Source organism: Sardina pilchardus, chromosome 9, assembly GCF_963854185.1.
Source record: "Sardina pilchardus chromosome 9, fSarPil1.1, whole genome shotgun sequence".
Taxonomy (NCBI): Eukaryota; Metazoa; Chordata; class Actinopteri; order Clupeiformes; family Clupeidae; genus Sardina; species Sardina pilchardus.
Genome location: NC_085002.1, coordinates 7,507,369 through 7,512,946, shown reverse-complemented (window position 1 = coordinate 7,512,946; position 5,578 = coordinate 7,507,369). Strand labels below are relative to the sequence as shown.

Below are 5,578 nucleotides of genomic sequence, written 5' to 3'. Positions count from 1 at the left end.
CGAGGGACTTTGTTTACTCTGTAAAGAAAATGCAAAAAAAAAAAGAAAAAGAAACACACACTTAATAGGTGCTTTCACCATTGATGTGTGTGAGGGGAGAAAAAAATCAATTACCCACGATCCAGCATGTTTTGAGAAACACAAATGTAATAATGATAAAGCACCATCTCCCACCGGTGTCCTTGGAAACAACTGTTATTTTATTTGACATTTTGTATTGTCTCATCTTTCTAATGGTATATATAAGCCTTTATATATAATATTGCTTTTGCATATGTTAATTTTTTTATGTGTTTTGTTTTCTTTTATTTCATTTTGTTGCTCCAGACATTTGAATATATATTTACACCTCTCCCATGTGCAGATACATGACTTTAACGTTTCATGACAGACCGTCATCCTTCCTTTCAAATCTCCCAAACTTCTAATTAATAATTAAACTATTTACAGAAACCAAGTTAATGTAGGGCCATCCTATACTCCCTACTCACCTCCTATTAGTGGAACTCACTGTAAACATTTTCCAGATGATACATTTAATATTGGGACCACAAATATGTTCATATGCACATTGCCTTCCCGTTTCCCGGCATACATAAACATACTGTTCCGTTTTTACACACACACCTTACTCGTTTAAATCCAGTACTGCCCTTGTTAATATGTGTGTGTGATAGCAGTCAGATAGCAGGCCAAATGTTTGACTCAGGGCATCATTCCAAGGACCAAATCTCACCTGACTGGTGATCACACCTCTATCACACTCTCCATGGATACTATAAGCGCAGGCACCAAGCATCACCAAGCCATTACTTGTGTTATCTCAAAGAGGCGCTCTAAATTTAGCCGCAGCCTTCAGCCAAGATGGAGGGAGGGGAAAAGGGGAGGTGGTGTGGTTGATAGTGCCTCGGAAAGGAAAGGCATACAACAGCAATATTCAGAGACATAACCATCTTTAGGCACTTGTCCATCAAAACCATATGGGATGAGCTTTTTGAAAAGAGAGTGCTGGACAGTGTAGTGCTAGACAAGCACGTGTGCGTGTGTTCTACGTATTTTTCGGCTTACATTGGCGTCACTACATTTACATGTCGGAGTCCGAGTTCCTTCTCCCTGGTCTAACTGTTACAAAATGTATGTTTTCATTGTTGCATTCCTGAAACATCTCAGTGTGCGCCTTTGATTAGCGTGGTCGTCTTGTTGCCGTGACGTCCTCCCTCTCGCTTTAAGCCCTGTTGGGATCCTTGTGTCTCTGGGGCCAGCACCTCATGAGGGACGCGAAGGCGGTTATGAGCTCAGTCTATTTATTGTTCTTATTTATTCTCGATTCCTCAGCTTGTGCTTAACCAGTTCTCTTGAGGTGGACTTCATACTAAACCAGATTGTGCTGTCACCTCCCTCACCCTGACAGTTATCTTTGCTAGTATGGTGGGAGTTACATCCAGACAAGAAAAAAGAAACAGACTAAGCCTTCTACTTGTGTGAGACAACACACCTAGAGCTGGAACCCATGTAATACACAATATAGACAAAAGCACTGGGGCCTCTGCTAAAACTAGACCAGCAAACCAGACCCTCTTGTCCAACATCACTGCCTGACCTCCAAACACCCTTCTTGTGGAAATCCTTCCCAGAAACAGTGGAAGCTATTACAGCAGTAATAGAGGGGACAAGCACCATATTAATACCTATGGATTTAGAATGGGATGGGATTGAAATTCCTGTGGGAATTTGTGTGATGGCAGGTGTCCCAATCCTTTGTCTATGTAGTGTATCTGTAATGACAGATAAATCACATTACATGTACCCCAGTTCATACAAATGCCCTGAATAGTGAGAGGTCTGTTGTGGACACGATACAGTGTAACTTTTAGGTCACTTGTGTCACTCCTCCTACCCTACAGAGCTCAGGCAAAGAATGATTTTAAAAACACACGGGTGGTTGCTGATCAGGTCTGTACAGTATAGACTGCAGCCATCCACATGGTTTATGCATCAAGGATATGCATGCACTGATGTCAGGTGGTTTGACAGGGTATCTTTGGCCTGCAGTCTCTTCAGGTATTAAATAAGTCCACGAGTGGCTGAGAAAAACATGGAGAATATACAGATAAGAGTTGACTGTCGTTGGTCCCTAAGTGTAGTCGTCGTCGGGTGTTGTAACATTCATTGGGTCAGGACCACAGGAGCCAAGTGCTTTGCAAAAATGTGTTGTTAACTTGTCTGCTTTCAGTATGAACCACCTCCTGTCTTTACAATTCAAAAGCCATTGTGTGTGTGTGTGTGTGTGTGTGTGTGTGTGTGTGTGTGTGTGTGTGTGTGTGTTTGTGTGTTTGTGTGTGTGTATGTGCACGTGCAGGCAAGCATGTGCCTACTGTATGTTTGTGCGTGTCTGCTTATGTGTGGGGGAATGTATGTATCTGTATGCACAAATGTTCATTTTCTCAGAATATGATGAAAATCATATGTTGGGAAACACAGCCATACCTCTCCAACAGACAAAGTCAAATATCAGGTGCTGAGACAGAAAGACATAGCAATGTAATAGCAATAATTTCGACAGCATGAACTTATAGCATTAGCTTTAATCTTGTTCTGGAACAGGCAGACCTGTTTCAATGTAGCAGAGAGCCTACAGCACTGGAGTGGTAATGAGGGCCCAGGATATATGAAACATATATTGCATATCTATATATAGTAGTTACACATAGCATTTGATCTGAAGAGAGCGACACGTATATGTACAATTAGTCAATCATGTTGTTTTCTCATTCGGAGACCCAAAGCATTTATTGAGACAGGACATATAGGCCTATTTGATAGAGGTTTAGTAGTTGACATTTAGTAGATGTGCATTTGGACTTTTAATCCATCTCGGATGTGTGTCGTATGTACCATTTTTATGAAGAATCTCAAAATTTGGTGACTTGGAATGTGTACATTTCTCACTGCACGTCCTCCTCACATCTTATTCTTTCTTGTGTGCCTGTGTTGTTATTTTTAAGCTTGATGACTTTTTTTGGGTCTACATAATGGGTTAGAATTTCATAATAGAATGTATCATGCTATTATTTTATGTCTGTATAGTCTTTGTGTTGGATTTGCTATAACAGTGTAACTCTTAATGTACCATTGATGTTATTGTTTGTTGAAAGAAAGAGAGAAAATCAGACAGATCTCCAAATTCAGGGAATTAAAAAAACAAACAGCCTTACAGATCTCATGAAAGATCTCTTGTTACATCCCCTATTTGAATTTACACTAGGCTATTGAAAAAGAAAAGTAATATGTTTTGCCCTAAATTGTGATGGCCCACTGTTTCTGTATGTCCCTTTTCCATACTGTTGTTTTGTTCCGTTTTTTTGTTTTTGTGTGCCTTGAAACATCAATGATAAAGGGCTTCTTTTTGCACAGAGGTCGTGGAAAGCTAATGCAACACCTGGCATGTTAGACTAAGTGGACATGTAGGCTACTTGGACAGAACAAGACGTTTTATGCTCATGCTTTACTCATTTCTTGAATCAAGCCAAATACATTTTTCTATTACATTTACTCAATTGTTGAAAGCTCTGTTTTGATTTGTCGTTGCTGGTTTTTTTGTTTGTTTGTTTGTTTTTCAAATATCATTTTATAAAGAAATTTCTTGTTCAGATCTGAGCAGCTGTGTCTTTCTTCAGAGCGCGCCAACGTCTTTTTGGCTTTTTGTCACAGGGGGGCAGTGTTTTGCCATGTTAAAACTAAAACGTAATACTCACTGACTCGCCGGTCGGAAGTGGATCCTGGGCTCTTCTAGGTTGGTTAGGAACATGGCTGTTGGTAGGCCTGCTCCATCCGAAGTTTCAGTTGTACTTGGTTCCCGAATGACATCGATTGTCCAAGCGAAATCACACCATGCGTCTTTAAAGTAGCCTAGCTTCATCCTCGTAAAGCCAGGTGAGTTTGACCAATTCCCAGATAAATAAATAGCTCACGAAGTTCTATGGGAACATGGAGAGGGTTGTATGTTTCACTGGTATTGATGGTATTCTCTGGGCTAAATTGTTAAATGAAGTTAACCAACTTTTAGTTAGTTGGCCTAGGCCCTAGGCTATAGATAAATAATCAGGCTTCCCGCGCCACAGCACCTGCGCCACAGCATCGCGAGCTCAATCTAATCAGTATCATCAGTTTTAGCGTTTTTTCTATTGCATGGTTAACCGGGTCAATATCACTTTTATTTTAGGCTACTCTGAGCGACAAACACATTTTGGTGAGTGAAAGGAAATATGTTAATATTGGCTACTAGCTACGGACGTTGTTGCCAAATCAGGCCTTGTGGTAGCCGTCGATTCAGATGTCGTTAATTCAGCTCTTGCAGTCGTCACCTACCACTCAGACCTAGGTGTAGCTTATCAGTGGGTGTGATTCACGCTTCAAGATAATATTCTTCCTGTTTTCACCTCTTTCCTCATATCGTTATCGTATAATATGGCACCGTAGTAGGCCTGTGACTTTACTTAACTGAGTAGCCTACCAAATGCCTATATGTTTTCTTCTATCCGAATTAAATTTAAGGGCCTGCACCAATTCCAACTGATACTCTCCATGTAGCCTGTGGTATCAACCCTCAGAATGCCTCACTACATTTTGGAGGGACAGACCTGCTCAATTCAGGTAAGGATATTGTAGGCTGCATCTTACACCCAGGCACACAGGACATTGAAAATATAAACCCTGACCTTTTATAGGCATATGCTATCTTCTCCAATGAGATTATGCCTACAAATGGCATCCCAAATAATATAGCCTATTTATTACAAAACAGTCCTCTGCTTATCCAGGTAAAGACGTACCAAGACATGGATATCATTTTTCTGATATAGCTTTTATTATTGGTATGAGTAATTGTAGGTGGAAGAGGATGGGTGGTAGTACCTTTCCTTCATTTGGCAAAGTGGATGCATGTCGAAATTTGCTGTTTAGTGGAGTAGAGGGAATGATGTATCACATAAGCGATCAATCTAAGGCCTGACAGTTTTACAAGCTGACATGACCAAGCAGTCCTTGGACATGGTCAAGTTCATGTTCAGAGTGACATAAGGAATTGCTTATTGAATTAAGCAAGCTATAGGAATTGCTGGTGGAACTTTTGACACCTTGCATACTGATGTTTGGTAGTTGACAAATGTACAAATATCAGAAGCACAGGTACACCACAATTGGGGGGGTTGCTAGCATGTTCTTACCACACTTGGCCACAGAGCTTTTCACAAGGAGTGTTTGCCAATACAACTTTCCCAGGACAGGTCCTTGCCACAAAAGAGAAGCCTATTTGAGATTTAACTCTCATACCAGTGCAGAGTGGCAAGAAATATGAGAAAGCGTGGAGTAGCACAACTAGGCTACAGCACTTCTTGGGCTTTCTTTTCATGTGCCGTGTCACAAGCTTACAACTCTAGCCTTCTTCTGAACTATTTTGTGTGTCCTTGACTTTGGCAGTCGCCATCAAACCATCCGACCCCATGCCAGTGCCAGCACTGAAGGGTGAATCAGAAGAGCCCCCTACTGGTGTATTATTGAAGTGTGTGTGTGTGTGCGC

At 41.0% G+C, this 5,578-nt stretch overlaps 1 protein-coding gene across 2 annotated transcripts in view; it reads left to right on the top strand.

Moving 5' to 3' along the window:
* The window catches only part of LOC134092583 (retinoic acid receptor gamma-A-like), a 60,760-nt gene extending 57,110 nt beyond the window's left edge, over nucleotides 1-3,650 (top strand). For both annotated transcript variants that reach the window (XM_062545559.1, XM_062545560.1), the window contains one exon: nucleotides 1-3,650. This exon is cut by the window's left edge and continues 932 nt beyond it. The gene's annotated coding sequence lies outside the window, so the exon portion shown is untranslated.
* Nucleotides 3,651-5,578: the final 1,928 nt, after the last annotated feature.